This window comes from Ptychodera flava, chromosome 20, assembly GCF_041260155.1.
Source record: "Ptychodera flava strain L36383 chromosome 20, AS_Pfla_20210202, whole genome shotgun sequence".
In the NCBI taxonomy this organism is placed as follows: Eukaryota; Metazoa; Hemichordata; class Enteropneusta; family Ptychoderidae; genus Ptychodera; species Ptychodera flava.
Genome location: NC_091947.1, coordinates 20,967,823 through 20,982,087, shown reverse-complemented (window position 1 = coordinate 20,982,087; position 14,265 = coordinate 20,967,823). Strand labels below are relative to the sequence as shown.

The following is a 14,265-nucleotide window of genomic DNA, read 5'->3' as shown; positions in this document are numbered from 1 at the left end:
ATCTGAGAAGAGGAAAAATAATCTAGTTATAAAATTTTGAGTCGACATTTTCGCTAAACTATACAATAAGGAATGGAAGTCGAAGTATATTCACATTTGTTCAGCGGATACTAAACGTTCAACATTGGACTTCTTATAGTCACAGAAGAGATTCCGAAGTTTTCCCACGTTTCAACTCAAATCAAATGTTTAGAAGATAATGATAGTGGTGCTTGTGACGACAATGATGATAAAAATAATGATAATGGCTGTTTAAGTGGGTTTACAAGTGCCGTTGTTGTTGATGATGATGATGATGATGATGATGATGATGATGATGATGATGATGATGATGATGATGATGATGATGACGACGATGATGATCACGGTGGTGATGATGATGATGATGATGATGATGGTGGTGATGATGATGATGATGATGATGATGATGATGATGATGATGATGATGATGATGATGGTTGCGGTAATAGTGATCCTTATTATGATCATAATTATTATTATCATCATCACCACAACCACCTACGCCACCGCCATCACAGTCAAAATCACCAAAACGACTGTTAGAACACACTTTTGATTAACAGAGCGTTGAACTCCGGAAAAGAGTCATATGGTGGTAATTTTTAAACATAAAAACAAAACGTGTTTGCCTGTTGAGACATCAACGGAAACTCTGAAGGTGATCTTAACGGTCCAAATGTTGGTTTTTAGGAAAATGGCGGCTGGCACAATTTATTATCTAAACAGACAGTCATTCTGTCGACGTCAAGCACCTTCATATTCACTTTTAGAGTAAACATTTGAACTTGATAATATGCGTTTTGAAAACTTCTGTAGGTGATTTTATTTTTCCGAGGGCATCAATTATGGCAATCTACCATCAGAGTATTTATTTCGCTACCAATATGATCAAAGACAGCCTTGGTTTATTTGAACGCATAGTGATCGTGGATACTAGCAGTTATCAGACTAGAGGGACTAGTAGATGATGCATCGCGCAAGTATGAGACACGATTCATGTCGAGGCGATATTTGATCAAAACGTGACTTTGCTTCGTAAGTGTATCGCCTGAACTAATCCGTACAGTGATTTTGCTGAAACGAAACTTTATAGGCTAAGAGATGCATACAAGTCGAAAAAAAATTGGCAGTGAATGATACGAGTCGGTCATCATCGGTCACGAGGCTTCCTACTTAAGTTCACTGTGAACTTAATTTGCGGATGTACGCATGGACGTCGCGGCAAGAACTGAGGAATGGATTCACTCTTTTCCTCTGAGCGAGAAACGTATTGAGCGCGCCCAGACGCTGAAAGGTAAACTTCTCCCTGGTTACCAATCAGCTTTCACCCACGGAGGGATCACGTTGAGATGTTTAGAGGCTGTTGTAAAACAGAGATAACGCTAGACATATTGCACTGTGAAAAAAAATTGACTCCATTGTTGCGATAATTGAAGTCATTTTGCATCGATCGGGCAAAGTGAAAATCTTATGCGCACTGTTGTGGTATTGAGGGTGTCCCATTACTGATCGGGAAAACGTTTGTGCACAGTGATGCGTAGGATTATTTCAAATGTCCCTGGAGTTTCTTCGCCAAAGATCGACCAGAGGTGATACACATAATTTTCTTAACTAATTTTCTGAGAGAACTCCTTGAGAGTTAAGTTAATCTTGAGTTAATCTTGGTGAGTTAAGTTGATTCGAAAGAGATGATGATGATGATGATGAGGAGGAGGAGGAGGAGGAGGAGGAGGAGGAGGAGGAGGAGGACAATGACGACGACGCCAACAATGACGATGATGACGGCGGCGGTATCGACGGAGGCTATTATGATGATTATGATAATGATGATGATGAGAAGGATTTTCATCAGTGTAGATAGTTTCTTTTTTTGTGATGACGTAAGGGGTACTAATGAAGATATGAGACTGTGTTGCGGATAAATAATCCCCGCTAATTTGACAATTCAGCGGCAAACCATCTTAATGAAGATTGCCTAATGTGTACACAGTTACAGATATTAGACTATTAGCAAGCTTGCGGAAAACAGTGCCAGGGGAAGTAAGTGACGTCACGCTAGCCTTTATCAGTTTTAAATTTCTAAGACTATAGAATTAACAGCTGGAAATCACACCATCGGTAAAAGATGTCAATTTGGCGAGAAACAAATGTGCAGTAGATCGTGTACGTAGGCACACTATATATGTTTAATCGATCGTGACCACCAATTCTTATCAAGTTAAGGTAGAACGCGCCTCGGGGACAGATAGTCGGACTCTCAAATTTCTACAATTCTTTTTGGTCTACCACTTGTGGGGGCTCTTTTTAAAGCTCTTGGAGAAAGAAAAACTTTTACGGTCTTACTTTTTGGAAAATCCAAAATTTAATTTTCACCCATAAAGTTAAAACAGGCATTGCGGCCATATTGAATTTCAAATATCGCAACATGTTGGGTAATTTGTTTCGCTACTTCCAAACTTTCCAGGGTGACCACTCTCCCCCCCCCCCCGATTTTTATTGTTGATTTGGCAAGAGAATGGTTGAAAATTTCATTCAGGAAAGTTTAAGCATAAGTTTAAGTCTTTCACATCGAGGCGCATACTACCTTAATATAACCTAAACGACTCCTTCACATGATAATAAAACATAGCTTTCCCCGAAGTAAGTCAGAACCTGTGCCATTTTTATTAAAGTAGAACACGAATGAAAAGCTTCGATCGTTACGATTTCGATAGGAATATCCCGTTCGCTCTGCTTCATGAATTTATTGCGAAAAAGTCAAACACAGCTCTCAGACTGGTACTTTATAGGTTTAATTTTGCGACCCACGTGACGTATCAAATACGTCACTGCCCTCATTCCCCACATCTTGACGACCGCGCATGAGCGGATTTGACCCCTTTCTCTCAATACCGTTATTTGCCACGCCATAAGGTATTATCTTGGGGAAAAACTAACGTGGTTCCCGCCTCGAAACTCAAAGGCTCAAACTTCTGCTCAAATTTTACGAACGGAAAATTTACATGTAACACGTTCCCTTTACAAATAAATAATAAAACATCAGGGGTTACCGTTCAAACTTTGGTATTAGAGAAACAGATTACCCAACCTTTACCGACACTTTCAATCCAAAGTGGTCGCCATCCCCGGCCTGTCTTTACTCTATTTGGAATATAAAATTTTCGATTTTCACGAAAGTAAGCTGTTGAAATCCTTATTTACTCAATAATCTTCAAAATGAATCCACACAAGTGATAGACCAAACAAAAGTATGATAAAAGTTTGAGAGTCCAGAAATCTCCAAAGGTGCATTCTGCCTTAATCAATTCGTCTCAGTCGTGAGGATGAAGAAAGCTATTTAATTTGTCCATGCAGCCATTTTCCCATGCAGGAATTTTCAAATAAACGTTCTAATGTTGACAGTAGAACTTTTACCAGTTCAATTAAGCTGGATTTAGCGCAACTTAAATCTAGGTGGACTATGCGGAATTCAAATCAAGGTGGAGGGAGGTTCGTGAAGTACAGAGACGACAAGCCTCACTCCACGGTTGCCGTTGTTTGAAACTCGCTGGGATGGGCTTCCGGATATTGCGTCTGGACCGAACTACATCTCACGCCATGACAACATTTCACATTATCCTCGATTTTATCGCTTTAGACGTCAAGATAAGAACACTCCAATATTCACATATCTCAAGGTTGACAGTGAATTTCGAAATTAAATAATAAAGTTGTTTGCGGCGGCGCAGTTTATTGGCAGTTGCGACAGGGATGGAAATGTCCGATAATGCAGTCTTATTCAATCCACAAAGCTGCAAAAAGCTTCAAAAATATTCGACCAAGATTTAATTTTTCCCTTGTGTGGGCGCTCACATTGCTTTAACTTTTCGAATATACGAGCCATCAAGAACTGTGCTAAGATATCTTTATGGCATTATTTACTCCTAGAACTTTCCAAGAAGTTACTTTTCCCTCAAGTTCAAGTTCACAGAGAATGCTTCTGATATACTACCAAATATCATGCAAGTACATGTACTTTTCTTGAACAAATATCCGAGTTTCACTGTGAATATTATATGCATCGACTCCTAGAATTATTGATTTGTACAATCTATACTGAACGATCGATATTGTGCCGTCAATACAGGGGAAATATTTCAGCAATTTTGCATAGACAATGTTCGTGACAACATTACTCCAGTAATCTGTAAGGTATGTTTATGACGCACCCAAAAACGAACGCGCTGCAACTACGATGCATTCTGCGGAATTTCAGAAGAACGTCACGCAGTACGTTAGTGATAATGACCTCAGCAATGATATGGCATGACGTCGACGGCAATACCGGCAAGTTCGAGGTATTGTGTTTTTGTCAATAAAAGCGGTAAAGAGACGCTATTATGGACAGGCATAAAAAAAAACTGTCGACTCATCATCGATGATTATCTGTCTAATTAAACACATTGCAAGGCGAACAGGAAGAAGCTATTTAAGGTAAATATTGCAAGGTAATCGTAGTACTTGTTATTGTCTTTGTACACAGAAGAGACTTTTATCTTCAATTTCGTACATCATGACATGTTCCAGAAACAATAAAAGTTCCTCCTACACATGGAGGAAATGTGGAACAGTATGTGTTATTTTTGATATGTTTATATTTTGAAGTCGCGAAATCAGTATATCTTCTTCTCCGTCGACTTTGTTGAAATAAGCCTTACAAGCATTGCAAACACGCTGAAATGTATCAATAACTAAATAAGTAGTGTCCTTGTTGACGAATGAACTCTAGTCAAGAATAAAGCTCAGGTGTTGACAAATTACATTGGCGGCTCTGTTTCTTTGGTAGAAATACATGAATATCAGTAAGTTGTTGGTGATGACGTCAGCAATTGAACTGCACTACGCATTAACTTCCCAAACTGAATTTTACAAAGCGATACGAAAACAGAAAATCACGCAATAGTCCAAGCTAACAAAGCACCAAATGTGAATAAAACAGTATGGAGTTTCTTTCGTTTCGAGTACGTCAAATGCTGTGAGCTTCCATGATTGTGAGAATGAGTTTTCTGTCAACCTTCAAGTTGCTGAAGTTGACGATTTTGATCGCAGCTAACGTAGACTTAACAAGGCAAGGGTAGAAATGCATTTGCACACGCTGAAGACAGAAATTCATACATTGGAAAACAAATCATAATCACAGCCGACCCAAAATCCGTCTGAATTCACCGCTGATTGCATTAGCTGCTCCGGCGATGACGTGTGTTGCGTCGAGAAAGTCGCCAGAGAGCATCGCACACGTCAGACACCTGATTTGACGGAACAATAGAAAGAATTTGCCGTGGGTTTGAGAGGCATAATCGACATTGCGTTGAAGTGTCGGTGGTGCGTCGTAAGTTTGTGCCGGACCGACGTAAATGCGAAAGTATGCCGAACAGTTGAAAAGAATACGCCGCAACAAGATACTGCTAAAGCTTGACAGAGGAATGAAAAGTGTAATCAAAACAATGTTGCGAAGTGCAGTAACAAATAGCTTGAAACTAATCGTGCTTGAGGAAATTGTCCGACACAAAAGACAGATAATTCCTACCCTAATTTGTGGAAGAGAAAAGGGAGGCATAGTTGCCTACGCCGCGATCAAAAGAGAAAACAAACAGCCAGGACCTAAGGTCTACTAGTACTTTCACCGAACTCTGTACTCTTGTCATTATTGATTGCCCGGGTCGTACATGAATCGTTCTACTATGGCTAGAAGTTAGTGAACTTCGCCCTTGAAGAATCAATAAACGCGTTCAATGAGGTCAATCTTGCGCACACATACACCCGCTGGAGTCTTTCTTTTCCTTGCTAAGCCCTTGAGGATTTCAAAAAAAAGTACCTGGATATTTAGCGGATGTTGTATTTTTTTCCATAAAATGGCCTTGAGTCTGAATGGAAAATAAGAACATGAATGAGTCGCGCTGGTACTATATTACCATCGGTTTTAAGGGAGCAGTTACACGTTCTCTTTGATGTAAGCGAAAGTTCGAATTGAAATTTAAAAAAACGGCATATATTTGTTCCGTCCTGTAGTCGGTCATTCAAAATCACGAAATCTTTTACGAGTAAACTTGTTTAATAGCTGTAATAGCCATTTACTTAAAAAATCGACATTTAAGGAACATTCGTATTATTTATTTCTATCAGTACCTATGGTCGGCTGTGCCGATCCGATCACAGTCATGCATTTATCTTATATTGCTCTGCTCGGTCGGTAAAAATGCTCACATACTTTTAAGAGTTTTTTAACTCCAAATTTCATTCTTCCGTTGTTGCAAACAGGTTCATTTCAGGCGACGTACAATTAAAAGTTAGTATGGAGTGGATTTATTAACCAAAGAACAATATTGCCGCAGAATTTCCAGCCGCTTCCTGCATATGAAATCATTTTCCTCAGCCCCGCAAACACTTCGTTGCCTAGCGACAGGAAGTCATTGCCCGAGGACGCGCATCGCAACGGGTGATACGTGAGTACACAGTCTGTAATATACTGGCAATAGTCAGGAAGTATTCAGCTTGGAAAAAAATTGTTTTAAGCGAAGTCGGAAAACCAATCAGAGGAATTCATACGGAATGGAATTAAAACAACTAGTGGGGCCACTTCAAATTGTTTACGCCGTTAACCTCGACATTTTTCACATCAATAGGCAAAGTTGGTTCAATAATGCCTACTGCTGTTTTTTAGGGCTATATGGTTCTTGTATTAAATTAATCGCGTGCCAGTAATTGCGAGAAACAATTGCTGCCAGTAATAACCGATCAATAGTGAATACCAACTGAGCTGTGTGATGACGTTTTGGCCTGGAAACTAAATGCTTCTGTCCACGTTCGGTTAACAAGATGGAATACGGGGTGGGGGGGGGGGGGGGGGGGGGGACAATAACCAATATTGTTTGTTTAATTTATGTTGTTTTGCTCGGTGGGATCAATTTGGAATACAAATTTTCAGAGAAACGTAAATCACCAGGGCAAACGACCGAGCTTTCATATAAAATTACAGAAGTGTAATACTGAAACATTGAAATATTTATTCGTGTAGGCCGTCAACCGCGGTGACCTTTTCATCAACAAAATTGATTTCCATTTCCGGATGGAGATGTTCCCGCTTTAATGTTTTAGTGTTGACCTTTAGAGATGTATATTCTATGAACTCTAATTCATTCACACAGAATAAAAAGCTATCGCGACCTCCTGAGTAGCCATTTTTCAGATCTTTTCCAACCCTTGACAGTAACACTTAGCTTTAGTTGCATCGTCTGCCCGTGAAGGTCATTATCTTCACCTGACACTTTTTGGGGAAACGACTAGCCTCCAGCTAACATAACCGTGGGACGGTATTCGACATATACAGAGTGAGGGACCAATAGTTCTTTGGAGAGGTGTAATAAAAACGCAAGTGTGTAGGTAAGTTCAATAATGATACGTCGGTCGAGTTGGTGTCAATGGTTTTTACTGACGCACACAACCGATCCACACTTCGTACAGCAAAAACCGTTCTGCAGCATCGAAATTTTCCCGCGATGGCCTACTCGTCTGAGCGACACCGTCACGTAGCAGCGATAAAGCAAGGGCAGTACAACAAACTAATATATTTTGTCTCAGTCCCTACGTGCCGCAATACGTTAGTCTTGAAATGTATAGTTTACGACGGGACGTACCCTATTCTCATCAGATCTGCAGACGTATTACGTGACATGTAGGTGACGTCCAAATTGTGGGAATTTAGAGAATGTATTCCGTCGATACTACTGCACCACAATAATGACTTGATGAATCACGTGATCGTGGATGAACGTAAAGATACTAACCTGCTCACTCATTACAAAAAATAGGTTGTACGGGAGTTTCCAGGTATTTGACAGTTTCATGATATAGACGTAACGAGATCACTCGACGGGAGCTATATATTTTCATTGAGAAAGCAAATCGTTCAAACGGTCGTCGAGTGCAGATACCGAGTCAGAACTGTTTGCGGTGATTACACGAAAATAGTAAAACCTTGTTGACCGATAACGTAGCAGCCGTGCCAATGAATACATGAAAGGGTACGCTGTAGCTCGAGTCTCGTGAGTTCTGCATTGCATCCTGCATTCAAACTTTAACAATTCTTTTCTGATCTACCACTTGTGCGGGTTCATTTTATAGCTCTTGGTGTAAGAAAACTTTTCGTCGTCTTAGTTTTTTCGAAAATCGAAAATTTTATTTTTCTTAATATAGTTCACACAGGGTTGGCGACCATTTTGACTTCCAAATATCGGTGAATCTTGGGCAATTTGTTTCCCTAGTACAAAAAATTGCGCGGTGACACCCAATTTTTATTCTTTATTTTGAATGAGAATGGTTGAAGTATTGCTTGAGAAAAGTTTGAGCAAAAGTTTGTCTTTTATTTCGAGGCGCATACTACCTTAAATTTAATTTTTAAAACTCTGCATGGGCTTTCGCTATTTTACATTGTATTTCGTATGGTTTGAAAATCTTTTTCATTCAAGTCCTTAGTATAGGCGATCAAGGTAGAATGGTTGTTAAAGTACCATTGACAAGCGACTGTCGTCATACCAATTGTGAAGCAAAATTGTCTCCCCCTGCCAATTAGTTCCGCCCCATTGCGGTGGTTTCGAACAAGCTCAAGCGGTACCGAAATTGCCACTTTTTGCTCGACTGGCCAGCAAAGTTGTAAAGATTTCTTTTACGTAAGCGGATAAAGTGTACAGGCTTGATTAAGCTACCTCAAAAACGTTAAACATATACTCTCAGGGACACTACACTTGAGGCGACGATCGATTCAGTTTGGTCTCTTTCAGCAGGTCTGAAGTAGCGACGGTGCCTGCACATAATTTTGCATTTTACAACAAAGATTCCAGGGACATTATCAAAGGTGTCTCATTAATCGAACAATCTTGCGAGGCAGCACGTCTAAAAATGGTCAGTTCTCCTGCAGTACAATTGTCTTTCAAGAGCGAGGAATAATTCACCAAATCTGTTGATAATTTAAGGAAACCAGCATGGTCAAACTGTTGAGAAGCATCCCGCCTAAATCACGATCAAAAAAACTTTCCTGCCAACACAATCTACATGAAAAGATAACCGACCATGAAAACGATGTAAATTGTTATCGTAGAGATCTTTCCTCCTCATCACCCTAAAGGGGGTCGATTTCAACGCGGTGGGCGTGGTGGAACCAATATACATTTACCCCATCAATCCTAAGACACGTTTTGTGTTTCAAATCAAATTCCCAACTCGCTTATGCTCTCGAGACTGAAAAATTGAATTGAAACGAACAACATGCAAGGTCACCGACAATTCAATTGTTTTTGCAATGACTTTTTTCTAACGGCGATACCGGCAGCATGTGGCACCTCTCGACAATTGATTGTGACGAATGGAAAACGCAACAATTACTGAGACAGTAATCACAAGCAATAAAATTGACACACACTAGAATGGCTTCGAACGAAAGGATTTGTAAATGAAAAATCTCCCGCCTTAATTGCGTCGTCACATCCCTTACGGCACACCCTACAACGGGGCCATCAGTTAAAAAATAATTAATCTTCAGACGAATAATGATGTTCTCATTACGGCTTTAGGGGTGTTCTTTGATATTCCTTTCGGCCTACAAATGTGCCGACATGTCTAGATTCACTTTATATGCTAACCACTATAACTTCGAGTTTTTACCCTTCGGTGGCATCGTCAAATTACTGCTGTAAAGAGAGGTCCCCTCTCTCTCAAACCACTACTTCTGCGATTTTGTCCAGGGTGAATGAACGCGTATGGCCGTAGACATCAAAGGAATCTACGCTTGACCTCCACTTTTTGCCGCGACACAAAGGTAATAGGGGACGATAGTTTGTGATTATGTGCGGTGACGGGCGCGACTGCCGTGGAGAGCTATAGATCGGCGGCGTTATTTTGCGCTCGAGGCCAGCAGCGGTTGTGCGGTGAATTCATGTGTTGACACGCTTTTTTCCTGTTTAAGACCAGAATTACGCAGACCGATTCCCGGGGCGCCAAATGTTTCAAAAATATTTATCGATTCAGTGCAAAAATAAACTGTCTTTCTCAATTGATATAAAAATTCGGTCTCATTAGGAAGGAAATAAGTAAGAAAAGTATAACTAAAAAAAAAGACAGAAATATAATTTAATACTTCATTTTAACTTGAGAAAAAATCTTTAAAGCGTAATTAGGAAATAAACAACTTTCAACGATTTGAAAAAGTCATACATCCATACTTATCGACATATATACACGTATAATAGTTCGCGTAAAAGGTGCAATGAGTGCTGATTTTACAAAAAAAAAAAAGAAAAATATGTTATACAGTGGTACGTCCACAAAATTCACAAGAAAATCACTAAAAATCACTACTACCACTCGGAAAAAATAGTACAAAAAATAAAAATGTGAACCACACACAGAAAATCATTAAAAGAATCAAAAAAAAAGTCGTGCATACATAAAATTATTTATGTACTTAAGAAAATTAAAAGCACTACGTCTCATAATAAACGTATTATAGATAATCAAAATATAATATGAATCACCAGCCGCTTTGACAGTAAAGAGAGAAAATCGGAGAAAAAATTCGGCAGTGATGGCTCTAGACAAAAGTGGATCTCATCTACAAAAAAATAAAATAAAATAAAATAAATAAGACAAAAATAAAAAAACGACATGAACAGAGATACAAAAAAAACGCGTGGGCCTGTGGAAAGAAAAAACAAATGAGGACTCGCCACAGCAAAAAAAAAGAAAAAAAAGAAAAAAAAACGAGCACTCGCCACAGAAAAAAAAACCAACAAGCCCGAAATTACAATTATATTATTCAAAAGACTCGTGGTTCACGTTTCCTTCGATCGATGAATCCCCAACAGCGGGGAATCCGATCACCACATACTCCAATGTTTGACGAAATATTAATTGAGCATTTCAGTGATAACGTGACATCTTGAAACCTAGCTCTGTTTGGCTGGGCCCTGCTCTACTTGAAACCATACTTGATGAAATGAAGTGGGCAATATCACCTAAAGAACGTCCAAGTTAACAGTGATAGTTCCAGAGAGTCAAGTTAACTACGCCAATTTCAGGCAGTTCACAGGTCAGATCACGAGCGAGACGTACAACCATGACCCTTCATAGCAACACTGCGAACATATCGATGCCTTAGGCGCGGTATGGCAGGGAGCCCACTGCAGGCCTTCCACCGAGCCGCACTGTCATCGCCGTTTGGCCCACATGATTTCTACACAGTTTTATACGTGTGGTTCGATACATCGGGTTCAAATACCATGATAATAAACCACCTCGTTGTTTGGTAATTCCTCGTCTATCCTCAAAGATCACACAAATCATGATAAATTAATAGTTTTGAAGAAATCTGCCGCGTGTTGAGAGAACGTCCATCGTTTTCCGTGTTCGACAAGACGAGCAACGCAACTGTACAAGCCTTACGTATGGCGCGAGTGTCCGGCCTTCGCAACGCCAGACACTCTCACTATACTCGCAGGGCTAGACCGGCACATACACGACATGTCGATCCCCATTGCAGAAATCTTTATATCCACACAGTCCAATATATGGAGCTACAATATTTTTGCAGTAGCCTATACATAGCTCTAGGTGGCAGGGCTGTGAGTTATCGGCGTTATACGGCCTGGCCGTACCCTAACGCCGGTAACTCACAGCCTAGCCCTGCTACCCAGAGCTAAATTTAAACGGAGTGTTTCAGCCCGAGTATTTTTGCCTTTGCCACACTCCGTTTTGAGGCTAAACCTACGGGATACGTGTGTGGTTCGATACATAGCGGCCGCTGCTAGCTCTGCATGGCCGGCAGAGCTGTGTGTTACCGGCGTTATACGGGAGGCCGTGTCACGCCGGTAGCACACAGCCCTGCCATGCAGAACGAGGCCGCTGCGCGGTATGCAATTTTACTATGCATACCCACACGGCGGCCGCTGTGTATCGAGCCACACGTAACCGTGGGCTAGCGGCTAGCCATCGTTTTGTTGGGGTTTGGGCACAGACTGTCTATGGTTTGGGAGAGGCGGCCCTACACTTTACAGCGAGGGGATCACTGGTTGCCGGCGTGTAGGCCTACTGTACTAGTGACTGGACCGCCGGCCGCTGGCTTACCATCTCTAGTGTACATTGGAGCGAGGGGACCGCTGGCAGCCGACGAACCACCACGAGTGTTTTGTCCACTTTTAACCAAAACTGGTAACTGTTTAATATAGAATGGGACGTGTCGGTAACTTGGACGTCCATGAGATGATATTGAAGACTAGAAGATGAGAGTTATCGCTAAAATACCCCAAATATCTTGTCCAACATCCGAGTGTGATAGTCCAAAACCCTCTGGCATTAAACTGTAACAATCATGACGTTGACAATTATTCAATTTTCATGTTGGGCTTTTTCTGCGGGGTGTCCCACTCTGTTTTCTTTTCTCGAACGGGCCTCTTTTTTTTCTACTGAGTTTTTTTTTTTTTTTGGTAACCTTTTTTTTTTTTTTTTTTTTGTAACCTCGCTTTGGTTTTTTTTTCCAAGCTGACCTCGTTTTGGTTTCTTTACAGCCTCAACGCCGGCGCGATCTCGGTCGACTTTTCAATTGTGATTCTCTTTCTTTTTTAAGTGAGACCTGATGGTGATTCGTTTTGTTTTTGGTAGTAGTGCAAGTACTATTGTGGTTTTGTTTTTAATCATTTCAATATTTTTGTGTGTGTGCTTAATTTTTTTTTCCCTTATAATCAGCATTCATTGCACCTTTATTTCAAATACACGTGTATGTGTACGTCAATAAGTATGGGAGTGTGGTATTTCCAAATTTTTGAAAAGTTTATCTTCTCATTACGGTATCTTTTCATTACAGTTTAAAGAATATTTTACAATTTAGCGTTACATAATATTCTGCCCTTTTTGCAATAATACTTTTCTCGTTTATTTTCTTTTATTTTCTCGTTTATAATTCCATCGAATTTTTATTTCAATCAAGAAAGGCGGTTGCACGTCATCTTTATCTGTACAGACACATTCAAATATTTAATGACACGTATTTTCAAATGAATGCTATTTTTATGAAAAGGTACATTAATAAAATGCAATGATATGGACGAAAGAACTTTTTTCTTTATTATTCATACACGTTTAAGACTTTTTTTAGAAAGAAAATTTGACAGTTTATTTTTACTCAATGACGATAAATATTTTTGAAACATTTGGCGCGCCGTACCGATTCCTGTGGGCAAATGTAATAGCGTGCAATATGTTGCATTTTAGACTCTTCTTGAAGCTGAAAATGTCTCTGGGACCATTCAACGCACTCGGGCCCCCGGCAGAACAACCAACAGCGGTACACGACAATTTCGAGCATAAATGTCGAAAAAATCTCGAAAACAAGACAAAATGAAACCATGAAAATCAGGTCACAAGATCTGTTTGAAACTACCAGAATAAGTTTGCTATGAATAAGCTTGCTATGAAATGGAACGTAACTAGCACCGAGGGGGAATTGTATAGCAAGTATTAAGTGAAAAGACAGCGAGTCTAATCAGATAATGCTTAAATCTGTGATTATGTCGAAATTAGATAATTAAAATCAAAAGGCGTCGGAGTCAGACTGAATTGATTGCTAATGGTATCATGCAGAATTGGTCCGTAGCGACAATTTCACACGATTAGAGGATGTTGAACTTTCTGAAAACACGACAGTTCAAGGTGTCAGCAAACAAAATACTTTGCCACAAAAAAGATACCATTGTTATGTATTCAGCGCCCCGACCGCCAAACGTCAGAAGTCTTTCGACGTTTGGCAGTCTTCAAATTATCTTCTTCACCCATCCTTCACGTTTTACCTTCAACCTTACAAAACACTGACATAGGAACTGATAAGATTGATCATTTATCCCCGTTTACTCAAGCCCAGCCGTTGGAGGAGTTCATTTAATTTCGGAATAAAAGTCAACTGCTGCAGTGCAGTGAACTAATTGCGATAAGTGATTAACTGATGTTAATGGGTATTATCGGGCACCTGGCGCGTGACGTTAAATACTGTCCGTTAATATAATTATGGGATATAATTATTAATAAACAGACATTGACAACAATTTTAAAACGCGTTAATTTTGCATCATCGATCATCGACAGCTCGTTTAATATGTGAAAGGCGATTAGAGCAAGCAAATGCTTCGAAAACATAACATTTGAATATTGTCCATGCGTTTACTG

At 40.0% G+C, this 14,265-nt stretch overlaps 1 protein-coding gene across 1 annotated transcript in view; it reads right to left on the bottom strand.

Annotated features, from left to right (window-relative positions):
* Positions 1-14,265, bottom strand: part of LOC139120296 (alpha-1B adrenergic receptor-like) — a 131,337-nt gene that overhangs the window by 54,146 nt on the left and 62,926 nt on the right. The window lies entirely within an intron of this gene.